Raw genomic sequence first — 18159 nt, 5'->3', positions numbered from 1 at the left:
CCATAGATTACCATCAACCGTCATATTATCTGATCAATAAACACTGTCTGTTCCTTCATAAAATACTGAGGGTAATGTGAACCTCCTTTCCCTGCTGAAGATGCATGTTAAATTCTGGGAAGGTGACCCCAATCCTTTATTTTTCTAGTGTATAGTAATCTAAATAAATTCTGAAAACATTATTTTATATATTACTTTTAATACAGTTTTTAACTGAGATTCTTTTAGTTTTATGAAAGTAATTATTTTGATCTCCCTGATTTCTGAATCGTTAAATAGTTTTCTAATGGTTAAGGTTTACAATTGTTGTAATGGGCTACTAGGAAGAATTTCAGATTCTCAAGATCGATACAGAAAGAATATTCTTAAGACACTGATATATTTCAGCTTTGTAATTACTGACCTCTGGGTGATGGAAAAATAGCTTTGTTCTTTGATTTCCTAATTCGCCACATGGGTATTTCAGACTGGCAAAATATAAATTTGTTTCTTTATAGAATTAGTAAAGGAAGGTTTTGTTTTGTTTTGCTTTTAGGAAAAGCATACTAAAAATTCAAGTTGAATATTTGAAGAATAGAACAGAAAAATGGTATAAATTGATGTTTTATAAAAAGTAACATAAAAGTAGAGACTGGCTAATTTATAATACTATTTGATATAGCAGACTTTTAAACCTTGTCTGGACATCTGGGCTTATTTTATAATCTCATCTAGATATGTAATTTAGTCTGCCAAACAATGTATTTAATACATTGACTGATCAGACATACACAGAAGTGACTAAGTTTCAAATGGCATGAATAAAAACATATTTCATGAAATTATTCTTGACTCTAACATGTTAGCTAAGGGTCACACCTTTCCAAAACCCATCGGATGCATGATCAATTAGTTAGGATAATTATATTATTCAGTGAGCTAGCACGTGATATAATCCGTATTAATTTGTTAAAAACATTCTGGCAATGTAAATTTTCCTTATAACCTATTTATACCATGAAAATATTTTCCCGAGCACTATTAATTCTCAGTCCAAAAACAGGACTTAAGGAAATTCATTAACATTTTGAGATTCTGAAACAAATTTTTATAATTGTGAGCTCTTGACAACCAAATTCTTTGTTTTTATTACTTCAGTGAACAAGGGGAAGCTATTATTTATTGTATGCTTAAAATATATGCCATACACTGAACAAAATGCTTTACATGAATTAGCTCACTTAGTCTTTCTAATAGCCCAGTGAAGAAGATAATATTATTATCTCATTTTACAGATGAGTAAGGAAAACTTCCAAAGGTCGGGTAACTTCCCAAAACATATAGCTAATTAATTAGGAAGCCAGGTTTCAAAATACATAGTTCCATCCCAAAACCCAATCTTTTAACCTGTACTTTGTACTAATAATTTAACTTATTCTTAAGCAATAGTGGTAAAAGTATCCTATAGTTCTTTTCTTATGAGGTCGACCTTTAAAAATATCTCTAACTTTCTGGATCATTGAAATGAAAAGGTCAAGACCATGCAGTCTAAATTCTTATAGAAAAAAAAATTTGGGGCTGGGCGCGGTGGCTCACGCCTGTAATCCCAGCACTTTGGGAGGCCGAGGCGGGTGGATCACGAGGTCAAGAGATCAAGACCATCCTGGCTAACACAGTGAAACCCTGTCTCTACTAAAAATGCAAAAAGAAAGAAAAAAAAAAAAATGAGCCGGGTGTGGCAGCAGGCACCTATAGTCCCAGCTACTTGGGAGGCTGAGGCAGGAGAATGGCGTGAATCCGGGAGGCAGAGCTTGCAGTGAGCTGAGATCGTGCCACTGCACTCTAGCCTGAACCTGGGCAACTGAGCGAGACTCCGTCTCAAAAAAAAAAAAAAAAAAGAAAAAAAGAAAAAGAAAAAAAAATTGGAAGTGCTGTTTCACTCCCTTTTGGCCTGTTGACCATATTCTCAATGACTCAAATTTAAAATGGAGTGTCTGCTTCACAAATTCTTCCAAATGCAATGAAACAAGGTGGATGAGAGACTGAGAACTCATGAGTAGGGAAAATCACATCTACATCTTATAATTTGTTTTAGTTGTAAGACATTATCCTCTATATAGAGGATAGCACTTTCTATTTTTCTTTCATCTCTTTTGCCCCAAAGAATAGCTGGTAATGGAGGACCTTATTTAAGACATTATAGAGGGTATTCATGTAATAGTAGGTGTTTAGATTTAGTTTCTTTTAAGATCCCCTCCATTTCTAAGAGTCTGTGACTCCAATTTTGAAAAGAAAAATCATCACATATAAGAGGAGAGAGAAAGACTTGAAAGAAGAAGCTTCTTGAGTACAACCAAAGTAAACTCTTATCCTTTTTTTCCTTCACAAGAAAAATGTTACTTGTGAAAATGGAGCTACTTAGACATTTTCAACCAAAGGAACACTATGGCATTCCAAATAGAAAGGCAAAAATGGGCAATTAAGTTTGGCCCACAAAACAATTTGGGCAAATTTCCCTGATGCTACAAATGAAGCAAAAAATTTTCAAGGTCATCAGGCTATTACTGCTTGGCCATCTCCACTGAAATAGTGCAAAAAGTGGAGGAGATAAGAAAAATTCTTAAAATAGCTCTAGGCATGTGTTACTTTGCCCACAGTGGAAGTCTTGGATAGAGGCAGATAGCAGAAGTGTTTCCACCATGCATAAATAGCACTATTTTTGAAAACAAATTTGAGTCATTATTTTAATCATTGATATTACTGTCCATATGCCTGTTTTCAATAATGTGGTTGTGATCACCATGAGCCAAAAAGCCATTGAACTCCTGATTTGGCAGGTCCCAGCCACAATTGGAAAGGCCAGAAGTTATGTAGGAATAGGTTACAAAGTAACTGAAGAGCTGTCTTAGCCAAAAGCTATTTGCTTTGCTTACGCAAGCTATGTTGGTCTTATGGGATTATCACTGCAAGCAAAATGGCTTGAGAAATAATTAAAATTTGCAATAATGTACATTCTCCCTTATAATGGCCCATAGCCAATCTGGAGTGCTTGGGTAAGCCTGTTAAATAAATAGCAGTCAGCCAGAAACAGTAATAAGGCTTGCATGGCCACAGCAAAGATGAGTGGCACCTTCCCGAATTGACTACAAATCAGGGTCTGAGTGATTTTTCCACTTAAGACTAATTTTGAGCCTATATTTTACTTACTACAAATGTGAATTACAGTCTCCTTTTGTTTTTGTATTGGACTCTGGAAGCTTTTTGGTTCTGACCCATGTCCTATTGGTGCTAACAGGGGGAAAAGGTAAAAAATAGGGAGTCGTTTTTGGAACTTGAGTGTTTTGTTGCATACCTGTTCTTCACATACGCAAGAATTTAATTTGGAAAGAGTGGAAGATGCAACAGTTGTTTCCCAAACCCCATCTCTCATTCTAAAGGTGGGAAACTTATGACTTTCTGTGACATCTATAACCATCTCTTTTATTACTTTTAAGATCTCCTAAGTCAAACAGACGGAAAGGAAAAGTCATACAAGCCTTTTGATTTCAAACTCACTTTCAAATATAAATAATAAAGAACTTTTCAAAGGGTCATTAATAAAATAATCATCTTTCCAGTGTGAAAGAGTGCATAATTGTATGCTAATTATACAACACAAAAGTAACAGGGGGGAAAGGTGCTGCAGAGCTTGTAAAATATAAGAAAAGATAATCTTTAATATGGTTGAAATCAGAAAAAAACAGACTGTGATTCTTTTGTGTGTGTGTGTGGGTGTTTTGATATTCTTTCTTTGTGGAAAGTCTAAAGGAAATAATATTCTGTTTTTAGGATTTACAGTCCTTGCCTAATGGTATGGGCACCAAGCTACAAAATACAGTAGTCACTGTAGTTTTCAATGTTGATTCTTACCTAAGGATCAGGTTAGAGAAACTTGGTCTCTTACCTAACTTCATATTACATAAAACTTTACATTGTTTTTAGAAAGATTGCCTTTATGAATCAGATATCCCAGGTCTATTGACTTTTCTTATACTTAAGAAGAAATTTTCTGGCTAATTTTTAACTAATTGAAATCTTTCACTTTATGCACTTATTTAAAGTGGCTTAAGCAGATAAGATCTCTGTAATTTTTAAATGTTTCTTCAAATATAAATTGATTTTAAATGTATGCATTATGATATTTTATTGTATAATGCAATGAAAATCAAAATATATTAAGAATTTTCTATGCCACGCATTCTATACTAATAGTACTCATATTACAATCAAAACAACAAAAGCAAATATAGAAGCATTTGCTTAGCTCTTACTGTGTTCTGGGCACTCTGCTGAGTACGTTGCAGGTATTATCTTACTCAATTTAGCCAACCATAGTAGATATTAAAGAGAATGTAGAGATGCATGGCTTGATTCCAGCCCACGAGGAGTATGCCATTGAATGGAGGAATGAGTAGTGTACAGTTGCATTATTCTTTTCTTTTTTCTCCTTTTTTTTTGAGACAGAGTCTTACTCTGTTGCTCAGGCTGGAGTGCAGTGGCACAGTCTTAGCTCACTGCAACCTCCGCCTCTTGGGTTCAAGCGATTCTCATGCCTTAGCCTCCCAAATAGCTAGGATTACTGGCATCCCCACCACACCCAGTTTTTTTTTTTTTTTCGTTTTTTTTTTTTTTTGTTTTTTTGTTTTGTTTTGTTTTGTTTTGTTTTGTTTTTGTATTTTAAGTAGCGATGTTGTTTTGCTATGCTGGTCAGGCTGGTCTCTAACTCCTGGCCTCAAGTGATCCGCCCACCTCAGACTCCCAAAGTGCTGAGATTACAGGTGTGAGCCACCACACCCAGCCACGTTATTCTTTCCTTTACCCGTATGCAGTCTATTGACAACAAACACTGGAATCAATGGTAAATATAAGTTAAGAGTAATATTGTAACAATAATAGAATAGCATAAGAATGAGGATGTTGTGCTAGATTCAGTTTCAAATTTCTCTAACCAAGGTTTATTCTTGGGTTCCATGTGACAAGAAAATTTCTAACTTCCTTTCCAGGTACATTTAAATGATAGTAATAACTGAAAATCTCAGAAGATAGATAAGTATTAGGCTTTTAATCCTTTCACTGTAAGGGAGGAAAAGAAGTAGCATCTTGTGATGTTTTTCTGATTAAAGCATCAGGTTTTACTCTTCCACATGCTACTGGATTTCATACCAAAGCTCAGTGACTCTGCTCTGCTGGTGGATCTAAACAGTGTCCAGGGGTGCTAGTTCAGACCCATGGAAAATGATGTATACAGCAAGAGGAAAAAAGTTCATTTCCTTACCTTAAGGTGGTGCAATTTGTGTAAATTCTTCAATCGTAATGCTCTCTCTTGCCTTGCAAGTTTAAGTACAGGTTTAGAATAGGGTGGTTCTTTCTTGATCAGCTCTTTCATAACAGACACATCCCCATTTGTTTGTCTTCATCTCACTTCCAGTCAGGCCCTAAATTACCTTCTGGTCCACAGCACAGACTGTAATGACCTTTAGGGTTTTTCTAATTACTTTAATGGACCTCACAGTAAGAAATACATCTTACATAGTGATCTACCACACACAAAACATGCATACACACACTTATACATGCTACATTAAAATTAAAGTTGCATTATAATGTTTTGATTTTATTTTCTTCCCTCCCTCCCTCCCTTCCTCTTTTCCTTCCTTCCCATGATCTCAACCTCATAAATTGCTTTTATCACCTGCTTATGTATTGCCACCTGTAGATTGGAAAACACTGCTTTAGGAAGTGGTATTTGACTATTTCATGTGTCTAATTCACAGAACTGATAGCCACTGCTAACTTGAAGAGAAACAAACTACTGAATGAAGAGCTTTCAAAACAACTTACCTTTCACATTTTAATTTAAAATATTTTTATGCAACATTTTTGGGCTAAAAATTTCAAAAGACTTTGTGAGATACAGATTTTGTGGGAAAGAATATGTATGCTATATTCAAATGTCTTTATTGCCTCCTATTGTCAGAGTCTATTCTAAATTCTGGTCAGAGCACTGAAAACAAAACAAAACAAACTGGATGAGAATCCCTGCCTTCATCAGGCCTGTATTCTAATAGGGTATATTCATTTGTTTATTGCTGCCATAGCAAATTACCACAAATTTAGTGACTTAATACACTATCCAGTAATTATCTTTAGGTCAGATGTCCGGGCACAGTGTAGCTCAGGTGGATCTCTGCTCTGAGTTTCACAAGACTGAAATTAAGGGATGTGTTTCACCTTTTCACAGCAAGGCTTTGTTTCTTTCCAGAGGCTTTGGGGAGAATCCACTTCCAAGCTCATTCAGGTTATTGTTAGAATTCATTTCTTTGCAAATGTAGGACTGAGGTGACTGTTTCCTTGTGTATTAGTTCATTCTCACACTGCTATGAAGAAATACCAGAGACTGGGTAATTTATAAAGGAGGAGATTTAATTGAGTCACAGTTCCACATTGCTGGGGAGGCCTCAGGAAACTTACAATCATGGCACAAGGCAAAGGAAAAGCAGGTACTTTCTTCACAGGGCAGCAAGATGGAGTGAGTGCAAGCAAGGAAAATGCCAGATGCTTGTTAAACCATCAGATCTCATGAGACTCACTCACTATCATAAGAACAGCATGGGGGAAACTACCCTCATGATCCAATTACCTCGACCTGGCCCCACCCTTGACAAGTGGGGATTATGGGGATTACAATTCAAGGTGAGATTTTGGGTGGGGACACAAACCACATTTTCAAGGTAGCCATCATCAGGAGGCTCTCTGGCCTTCTTCAGGATGCCTGTCATTCTAATCATATTTCCTCCTTCACCTCAAACTAGCAATGGCATGTTGAGTCTGTCTCATGCTCTGAAGCTCTTTGACTTCCCCTTCCCCCATCTGTCGCCTTTCTTCCTCTTCCACTGCATTTCTCTGGTGGGCTCTTTTGGCTTTCTCTGTCTTTTGGGGGCTCAGATGATTACATTGGGTCCACCTAGATAGTCCAGGGTAATCTCCCTCCTTTAACATCAGCTGATTAGCAACCATAATTACATCTGCAGAATCTCTTTATAGCAGTGCTTAGATTAGTGTTTTTTTTGAATAATCAAGGGATGAAAATCTCGAGAGTATATATTCGGAATTCTGCATACCGCATGGGAGGATACCAAAAAAACCCCAAAATAAGTAAATATATAGTATGTTGGATGTTGATAGATGCCATGGGAAGAAAATTAAGCAGGGAAGGGAAGTTGGGATTGTTGCTGAGCAAGGGAGTTTGCATAGTTGATTGAAGGCTTTGGAGGTGAGGGGATGAGCTACATGGCTAAATGGAGGACAAGCTATCCAGGCAGAGGGAAGAAGTAAAAGTATCTGAGATGAGAGCTTTGCTGGGCAAATTATATTAAAGGGGTAGAAATGATGCTTGTGGCTGAAGTGGAGTGAACTAGGGCAACTGGTAGAATTATGGTTAGAAAGGCAACATGAGTAATATCACAACTGACTTAAACTTTTGTCCTAAACAAATAGAATGAGGGATTTGCTATTATATGAGATGGAGAGAACTGTGGGAAGAGCATGTTTTATGTTTTACATTAATATCCACTAAATTTCGGTCATTTAACTTAATGAAAAACTACATATGGTATAACACCTTAAATTTGATATTTCTTAAGAAGAGTAGGTAGACTTTTTTTTCTATAGTAATGAGAAATTCAGAAATTGAATAAGTGATATTTATATTAAATAATCTTTAAACTCTCAAATGATATGGAGATGTGAAAACACTTAAGGATGCATGTAGTCACTATAATAATGTTAAGTTTTAAAGAGATTTTGACAGAAATGGATTAATATATTAAGGTAATCTTTTTCTTTAATTAGATATTCAGTTCAAGGTAGATAGGACACTAAACTAGGTGTTCATGAAGTAGCATTAGTAAAAGTAACATTTTTAGGCTAGGTGCAGTGACTCATGCCTGTCTTTACAGCACTTTGGGAAGATTGCTTGAGGCCAGGAGTTAAAGACCAACATGGGCGACATAGTGAGACCCAGTCTATATAAAAAAAATAATTAGGCAGATGTGGTGGCATTCACCTGTACCCCCAGCTACTTGGAGGGCTGAGGCAGGAGAATTGCTTAAGCCCAGGAGGTTGAGGCTGCAGTAAGCCATGATCGTGCCACTGAACTCTAGCCGAGACAATAGAATGAGACTGTCTCAAAAAAAAGTAATATTTTAAACCTGATATTTTAAATTTAAGAACTGATTACTTAATTAAATATAATTTAATAGGGCCAAGAGTGTCTACCTTGGTATTTGCTTAAAGAGTTATTGAAAAATAATGTAAAAAATATATCATCAGGCTCTATTTCCAAAACTTGGCCTGTATTTTTGTAATTAAAATGAGAAATGGGGGATATATGAGTGCTTTTAAGTTCCTCTAAGATGTAGATGCTTCTGCAATATTTGAACCAGGTGTTTATCTGTAGATGTTACTCTGAATATTGTGCTTATAATCTTACAGTTAATTGTGAATGTTCACACATTGTAATAGGACCAGTTTGAATACCATAGAATTTCATTTGCGACTGCAAGGTACATCGTTAGGTGACTGCTTCTGTTTTGTGAACTAAGTGGTGAATGCAATATTTCTGTCTCTTACTTGAGGGCTGATAAATAAAATTCTGTCAGGACTTTATATCTAATGTTTAAGACCTTGATATTTGTTTAAAGGTAAGCATTCCTGGGAGAGGCAACACTTTTACCTGGTTTTGGTTGCTGAAATGCCTTAATAAAAGAAAAATGGCACCTCATAGGACTTGGGGAATAGAAAGGTATCCTCAAGGAGCCATACTTAGTGGTGCTTTTTCATCTATTGTGAGTGGCAAACCTCCTATTAAAAAATTCGGATAATCTTTCCTATGTACATTCTCCCATGGTTCTTTCCCTCCTCTGTCCATCACACATTTTCTGTGAAATTTAAGTCTCTTAATCAAAGACTTCAGATCCAATTTTATTTTCTTACTCTGGAGAGTGGGGTGAAGATGCAGCTGAGAAATAACACATAATTTTCCCACAAGCGCAGGATTTCTAGCTCCCTGCCGGCTGTTCAGGACTTGTCAATTCACCTGTGAGTAGTGGAGAGTTGTTTGTGAAGTGCACCTAATATAAAGGCTGGCATTGAGCTTTACTTTAGAGTGATCAAACCTCATCTGGATGTGCTCAAGAAAGTCCTGGATACCAGCTTTTAATGGGGTAGAAGAAAAGAGGCAAATGTAAAGGATTTTGTGGAGATTTACCTCAGGGAATTAAAGCACTAGGAGCAATATGCTTTAAACTATTTGACGAGATAGCATGTGAAAGAAAAAAATGTAGATTTGTTCGGTGTGACTACAAGGAATACAACTAAGGTTATAGTAATAACTTTCTAAGTGTCAACTCTAGATGACATTGAATGGGCTGCCTTAAGAAACACTAAATTCCTTATTTTCGGATGGCATGTATTTGTGACTTTTAAGGGATGAAGAGAAATTTGCAGAGTTGTCTAGATCAATCTACCAAAACAAAAAACAGCCTATATGAAGGCATGACGGAGTAGAAGATCACGTCTTACTCATGGAATTGAAACCATTTCATGGGGTAACAATGTGTGTGAGGGGAAATATGTAATGAGGAATCCCTGTGAGGGGAATCATGGCAGACTGAGTTTGTATCATGATGGGCTTTTAAATACCATGTTAAAAGATTTGGATTTTATTGTCTGTGCAGTGGTGAATCATTGAAGAACCTTAAGTAGGAGAGGAGAAGCGTCTGATTTATACTTCAAAATGTCTATCTGGCTGCAATGGGTCAATAGAATTGAGGGAGGTATGAGGTAATGGGCCTGAAGTAAGATAGGGAGGTGATGGTAGTGTGGGTGCAGAGGGCAGGGAATTGATAAGGCTTGGTAATTAATTGAATATGAAAAGTGAATGAAAGGAAAAATTACAGACTCACATGTTTCTTACATATTTCTGGCTTGACTTATTTTTGCAATAATAATTGCTAAGGAGACTATGAGGTAGAGATATCTGGAGGATAATTTGATATATAGGCCTTGAGGTCAAGATAGAAATCTGGAAATTATTATTCCCTAGGTGGTATTGAAATAAATAATCAAGAAAGCTCTCTCAAAAGAAATGCATAGGAAAAGAAGAGCATCAAAGACATTTTAACAACTAATGTGGAAGAAAGTGCCTGTAAGGAACAAGAAGTTTGGAAAGAGATATAGACAGAAAACCAAGACCAGAGTCTGGGAGAATGCAGAAGTAGAGTTCCGGGGATCCAGGGCTTTCAATTGATACAAGGATATGGAACTTATAGACAGGTTATGTGGCTTTAAGTCTCTTTCTGAATATGGGATTTGCAAGAAATACTGAGTTCTTGTCCTTTAGATGAACGTTACTTGTTTTATTATAATCCTAAAACTTGCCTGCTAGTTGGATGATGTCATTGGTAACACATTGTAAACACTGCAGAATATACATCCATTTAAAACAGAACACACTGTTTAAAGTACTTTAAAAATAAGAACAAATATGGGCCGGACACAGTGGCTCATGCCTGTAATCTCAGCACTTTGGGAGGCAGAAGCAGATGGATCTCTTGAGGCCAGATGTTCGAGACCAGCCTGGCCTACACGGTGAAACCCAATCTCTACTAAAAATAAAAAATTAGCCAGGTGTGGTGGCACACACATGCAGTCCCAGCCTCGGGAGGCTGAGACATGAGAATTGCTTGAACCCGGAAGGTGGAGACTGCAGTGAGCTGAGATTGCACCACAGCACTCCAACCTGGCTGATAGAGTGAGACTCTGTCTAAAAGAATAAATATGAATCTCCTTGGCAGAATTAACAAACTCTGTTGAAAGGAAGCTTGTCCATTCATTCATTAATTCTGTGAAGATAAGTTGAATGTATATTCTGTGGGTATGTGCCAGACATTGTGCTAGATTTTGGGGATTCAGTTTTTTTTTTAAAATTATGACTCTTTGCTGTCCAAGAGTTCACAAGTTCACAGTCAATTGGATAGAAAGTCAGTAAATCATTGTCATGTACAGAAGTGGTAGGACAGAAGTTTGTGTAAGTGCCACGAAAGCACATTGGCAGTTTAATATTGCATAACCCATAACTCTTCTAACACTCAAGAATACCAGATTGTGATGCCATTCAAGGGCAATTTACCTATAATTTGTCTCCTTAGTATATAGCAACTAAACACAATCTGGCAGAATCTAAATATTGTTTTCCATGATGTCAAGATTGAACTGAGTTAGTTTTCCTGCCTTTATATCTGTATGGTACTATCATAATATAACAAAAATCCAATAAAATGCTTTCTCAACTAGACTGTCTTCATATACATATATATGTGTGTGTGTGTCTCTATGTGTAAATGTATATATACACACACACATGCAAGAGAGAGATGGAGGCACATACACACACACACACACAAAGCAGAGAGAGAGGAGAGACGGGGAAGGGAGATAATTTGCATATAAAAAGCTGGGGCTACAGTAATAACTCTAATTAAATTGAAAATAATTTAAGCTTCCCACGAGCAAATAAGAATATTGGAACCTTATACCATTGTACATATTTTTAATGTTTTAAGCTTATACAACACTTTAAAAATTTTGAAGTAATGTATATTAGTTATAGCAAAATCAGCCAGTTGAAATGTGATCTAAGATATGAAACTCAAATTGCCAAATTAAAACCAAAAAAATACATATAGCTTATACTAAGCCATAGAATTCCATTTATTATAATGTTTAATATTGAACTTGTTTAACATGAGTTATTTAGCTGTTAAATATATGCTTTGCTCTCATGTTTCAGTATTATGACATTTTTTTTTCCTGTTTAGCAATGTTGGCTTCCCGTGATTTATGGTAGGATTAGCCTAAAGTCAATAAAGGATTCTTTTGTTGAGATTCTGCTTACCATTGGCTATTTCACCTTTATCTTTTATTGCTTATTCTCTTCTAGTTACAAACATTTTTTTTTTACATCTAAAAAATTTGCTTATTTGTATAAATTTAAGGGCTACAAGTGAGTTTTATTACATGGGTATTTTGAATAATGAAGTCTGGGCTTTTAATGTAACCATTTTCTGAATAATGTACATTGTACCTATTCAGCTACTTTTCATCCTTCACTCCCCTCCCACCTTCCCATCCTTCTGAGTCTCCAGTGTCTATTTTTAAATTTGTTTTAGACTTGTTTTTTAGACTTTAAGTTCTGGGGATACATGTGCAGAACGTGCGGGTTTGTACACAAGTATACACGTGCCATGGTGGTTTGCTGTACACATTAACCCATCATCTACATTAGGTATTTCTCCTAATTCTCTCCCACCCCTTGCCCCCCAGCCCTGACAGGCCCTGGTGTGTGATATTCCCCTCCAACCCCTGTGTCCATGTATTCTCATTTTTCAACTCCCACTTGTGAGTGAGAACATGCGGTGTTTTTGTTTTCTGTTCCTGTGTTTGCTGAGAATGATGGGACAAACGTATTTTACACTCACATTTCATTTTCTGTTCTCTTCTTGATCCTGTTAAAAGAAAACTGGTGAGGCAGGGAGAAGGATGAGAGAGAGAGAGAGAGAGAGAGAGAGAGAGAGAGAAAGAGAAAGAGAAAGAGAAACTGGGTAATATCAGGTAGTATAAATTTATTTTCAAAGAATGCTTACAAATTGAATGCAATCTGTGCTTTGTAACTTTAAAATATTCTATATTTGAAAAGGCTGAGTAATTGTGAGGAGGATTGATTTGGTCAGCCTGTTTCTAGGATTCATATACTGAGATACATTTATTTTATCTTGAAAGAAATCAAATTGAATATTCTCAGACACATTGGCTGACAGTCAGGATAATCTAAACAAGTATCATAATTAGAAATCTCAACCCCTAACTTCAATTACAACATATGATCGATTTATGAGATTACTGAAGGCAAATGTCTGGCCAGACAGTCCAACTATTGTTTGAGATTAAATTTCACAAATGAAATCAACTTGTTGAGAGCACTCCTGCATATATAATATAGTTGTGAACCGTCTGCCTCCAGATTATAGCTTTGAGGATTTCTTAGATGGGTTTTAAGTGAATTCTCTTATGAGTAAAGTTCATGATAAAAGCTGTTAATGGTAAATTAAAAATAATTCACGTTGTACCTACATAATGGTCTAAAGAGATCCTATTCAGTAAAACTGTTTCACATCACTATGAGATACTGAAGGCAAAGATAAATATTCATAACATGAAACAGAATTGTTTATATAAGTTGACTAAAAATGTCTATAGATCATAATAGAATTATTTTCAGTAGTACTGGTGATGTCTCACTAAGGTTTAGCCTTTCTGAGGTTACTGAAATTAGTGACAGATGGAGACGTTGTCAAGGTGTATCAGGTAATTTTTGATTCTCCATTTCACCCACCTTGACCATTTGAGGTAACTGTGCTATGTTAAGTCTACCCAACTTGTCAAGGCCTTATAAACCGAATATCATCCTCCCATTTCTTATGCACTATGGTTTTCTCAGTCTAGTCCCTACAGATGTGCAACAAATCTATCTCATAATTGGTGCTTAGGTAATATGCTTGGCTCTTCCAGAGCACTGCTGGTAAAATTTGCTAAGAGGCAGCTGGGATATTATTGTTGCTGTGCCAGCTACCTCTTCATAGGTTTCACAGGAGAAATGGTCACAGCAAGACAGTGTCTTTTTCAACCTCCACTAGAAAGAAGTTCAAGAATTATTGTAGTTGTTGCTCAGTCATCAAATGATTTTGTTTATTCACCTGGAATGAAGTATTCAGGAAATCAGAAAGCCAAGTATGATGGTTAATTTTATGTGTCAACTTGGCCGGGCCACAGTGTCCAGATATTTGATCAAACATTATTCTGTATGTTTCTGTGAGGCCATTTCTGGATGAGATATATGTTTAAGTTGGCATACTTTGAGTGAAGCAGAATACTCTCAATAATGTGGATGGGCCTCAATTATTCAAGGCCTGGGAACAAGAAAGGGATGGCCTCCCTTGAACAAGAGGGAATTCTCCAGCAGACCTCTTTTGGATGATAACTATAACTCCTTCCTGAATCTTCAGGCTGCTGGCCTTCTCCCAGCACATTTTGCACTCACTAAGCCTCCACTATTGCATGAGCAAATTTCTTACCGTGGATCAATCTCCTCTCTTTCTCCTCTCTCTCTCTCTCTCTCTCTCACACACACACACACAAAAAAAAATACATTATGTATGTGTACTATATATATTATATAATATATATGTGTGTGTATATATGTAGTGCACACCTATAGTCTCTCTATATGTGTGTGTGTGTGTGTGCATATGACTATATATATTTATCCAGTCACAGGCTTTATGCTGAATGAAAATGCCCAGATTACATATTTTCTTGACTTCTGTATAATGGAATTTTTTAAAAGACAGCTTTTAGTGTAGTATCTTAGTCTGTTTGTGCTGCTGTAACAAAACACCACAAAGTGGATAATTTATAAAGAACAGAAATGTATTTCTCTCAGTTCTAGAGTATGGGAAGTCAAAGGTCATGGTGATGGCAGGTTATTGTCTGGTGAGGGCTGCTGTGTACTTCCACCATGGTCCCTTTGGAGGGGAGGAACACTGTGCCATCACATGGCAGAAGGTGGAAGGGCAAGGGAGCAAAATGTGCTGTGAAGACTCTTTATAAGGTACTTAATCCTGTTTATGTGGGAGGAGTCCTCATGACCTGATCGCTCCTTAAAGGCCCCACCTCTTAATGCTATCACATTGGCAACACCTGAATTTTAGAGGGGACACATCTAAACCATAGCAAGCAGTTTTAGGTTAAAAGCAAAACAGATAGTACGTCATAATTTCCCGTATGACCCCTACCTCCACACATGCACAATCTCTCTGTTATCAACACTCCCACTAGAGTAGTTCATTTGTTACAAAATTGACCATTATTATCATCCAAAGTCAATAGTTTACATTAGGGTTCACTCTTGGTTTTGTACATTCCATGGGTTTAAACAAATGTATATGTCTAACAAATGTATATATGTAAATATAACATGTACGTTCTATGGGTTTAGACAAATGTATATGTCTACAAATGTATATATGTTAATATATATAACATGTACATTCTATGGGTTTAGACAAGTATATATGTCTACAAATGTATATATGTTAATATACATAACATGTATCCACTATTATAGTATCATACAGACTATTTTCACTGCCCTAAAAATCGTCTATGCTCTACTTCTTTCTCTCTCCCTTCTAACCCCTGGCAACCACTGATCTTTTTACTTCTCTAGAGTTTTGCCTTTTTTGATATTACATAGTTGCAATCATGCTGTATGTAGCCTTTTCAGATCAAGCTTTTTCCCCTTGTATTTACATTTCCTCTGTGTCTTTTCATGGCTTGATAGCTCACATATTTTTAGCTTGAATAATATTCTATCACCTGGATCTACCACAGTTTATCCATTCATTTACTGAAATTACATGTTGGTGGCTTCCACATTTTGACAATTATGAATAAAAATCCATATACAGATTATTGTGAAGACATACATTTTCAATTCCTTTGCATAAATGCCAAGGAGCATGATTGCTGAATGTATGGCAAGAGTATGTTTAATTTTTCAGAAACTGCCAAACTGCCTTCCAGAGGGGCTGTACCATTTTGCATTCCCACCAGCAATAAATGAGAGTTCCTGTTGCTCCACGTCCTTGTCAGCATTAGTATTAGTATTCTGGGCTTTGGCTATTCTAATAGATGTGTACAGTGGAAGTTTTGATATATTTTTGGACCTACCTCTTCAGGCTACATATCTCTTATTGTATCTATGAGACACCAAATTAGTTTGGGAAGGGCAGTCTTTGAGAAGATATATAAGACAAGCAGGCCATTTTAAAAATTGCCATCCTAAATTATCTAAGCCTAAAGGAATGCACATTTATGAGGAAAAAAATGTTACTACACCAAAGGAAAAATCTCATTTTTCTCATACCATGTAACAGAGCTAAGAATTATAGCTATAAAGGCATTCTGAAGCTCCATGCCTAGCTATTTGCCTAATGTGTAAGCAAAGAAGTCTTATTCCTTGAGAGTGGAGTAATATTCTATGTCGATTTACGAGGACTCTTACATGAAAAAAACAGTCCTTCTAAATTACTCCAGAATGGCTCTAAGAATTCTATTGGCTTTGCTTTACTCATTCACAATGGATACAGTGCCAGGAGCTACTATCATCTATCGATATATCTATCTGTGTATCTATGTATGTGTGTGTGTGTGTGTGTGTGTGTATCTATCCATCCATCCATCTACCTCAGTGAGAAATGGCTAGTATGATCTGCTGAGAATGCCTTCAAAGATGGCATAATGATTAAGAACCCAGTCTCTGGAATCGTATTACTTGAGTTCATATCCCAACTGCAATGTATTAGCTGGTGGTCTTGGGAAAGTTACTTTACATCAGTACTCCTCAGTTTCCACATCTGGGAGATGATGACAATAATATGTCTGCCACATAGATTTCTCACATGGATTAAATTAGTTAATATATGTAACACACTTAAAACAGTTCTGGCCAAGTGTAAGTGCTATATGTGCTTGTTAAGTAAAACACATAAATCAAGCAAGTTGTTAATAGACTAATAAAATGGGCCAGTTTTCTCATAACTCAAATATTAACATTATTATTCCACAGCAGTCAGTCTTGTTAAAGAAACACTAATGTGGAAATAACTCAAAACTTCCTTTACTATCTCTATTCATACTTAAACTAGGGTTTTGAAGAGAAAGTGCAAATTCACTGGAGGTTGGTCTGTCTCTTTTAGAATAGCCACAACATTTCATCCTAGAAAGAAACCATAGAACTGTACTAAATGGATTTCAGTGCTTGAGAACAGTGTCCACCTGGCCTCAGACATGGGGCTATTCCAGTTATTTACTATAGGTGGGACAGGTGGGGACTGTTGGACTACACAATTGTAAAGGTGCTCTTCCCAGGATATGCTGCAAGAGCAGAAATGTTTTTCCTCATTTATAGCCATCAGACATTGGGTTTTCAGCAACATCTCTTGTGGACTTATCAGGGCTACCAAGTGAAGGAGGCAATTCTTTTTCTGACAATCATAGTTATTGACATGTATTCAACTAGTATTTCTATGTCCACTGGTATAATTCAAAGATAGCCTCATACGCATGCACAAATCTTTTATGGTTAAAAATGCTTTGCTAACTGGAGAGGGGAGGAGTGTTAGTCTGGATCTGTGAGCTAGGTTTTTGTGGGTGTGCTTTTTTTAAATTCATTTTCATTTTAAGTTTTTGTAGTTGTTTGCCTGTAGCAATTTTGGATGAGATTAGCCTGGAGTGGTTGTTGCATCAGGAAAGGCTTGTTTATTGAATGCTGAGTCACCCTTGCCATTTTGCTATTACTGATGTAACATTAATGTTCTTAAGTAAATCACAAAACACCAAGTAGAAACTGATACAGAAAGTGTTTATAGATATTCAGCAATTAGTAGAGACCAGTAACTCCTATTAATGGAATAACCAATAAAACCTAAGTGATTTTTGAAACTCAGTACATTTTAACCACAATATGTTGAAATATGGAAGTTTTTGCTCTTAGGAGATGTTATGTACATAGTATACATTCTTTATAATTTATCCTGACTCCAGTATAATCTCAAAAATAGAGCAAGCTTTGTTCTGTTCTTTGTAGAGAAAATGCATAGCTTTGTGAAGGATAATCATAGTATCAAAGAGCTAGAAATACATTCATGTTTACTGCCTTATTTATTAAATAATCAGATTTCATATGTTGTAGCAGGAATAGAATAATGATAATTTTAAACAAATAAATTTATTTTTAAAATACTGATTTCAAAATACATTTTGAAAATGTTTAAAAGTTGCTGTTTATTATATTCTTGCTGGAGGCATAATTGCACTTAACCTTCATAGCAGTGTAATAAGATATGGATTGTCTTCATTTATAGGTAAGGAAACTAAGTTTTTAGTGAAATAACAGGGCGACACAATTAATAAATATCTAAGTGAGTATAATCCCAAGACTAGATGATGTTCTTAACCCCA

General features: G+C 36.1%; 1 protein-coding gene across 2 annotated transcripts in view; it reads left to right on the top strand.

Annotated features, from left to right (window-relative positions):
• The window catches only part of TAFA2 (TAFA chemokine like family member 2), a 516821-nt gene that overhangs the window by 473166 nt on the left and 25496 nt on the right, over positions 1-18159 (top strand). The gene's annotated exons all lie outside the window — the stretch shown is intronic.

Source organism: Chlorocebus sabaeus, chromosome 11 (assembly GCF_047675955.1).
Source record: "Chlorocebus sabaeus isolate Y175 chromosome 11, mChlSab1.0.hap1, whole genome shotgun sequence".
Classification (NCBI taxonomy): Eukaryota; Metazoa; Chordata; class Mammalia; order Primates; family Cercopithecidae; genus Chlorocebus; species Chlorocebus sabaeus.
Note: the sequence above shows the minus strand (reverse complement) of the source record. Positions and strands in the feature narration are given on the sequence as shown.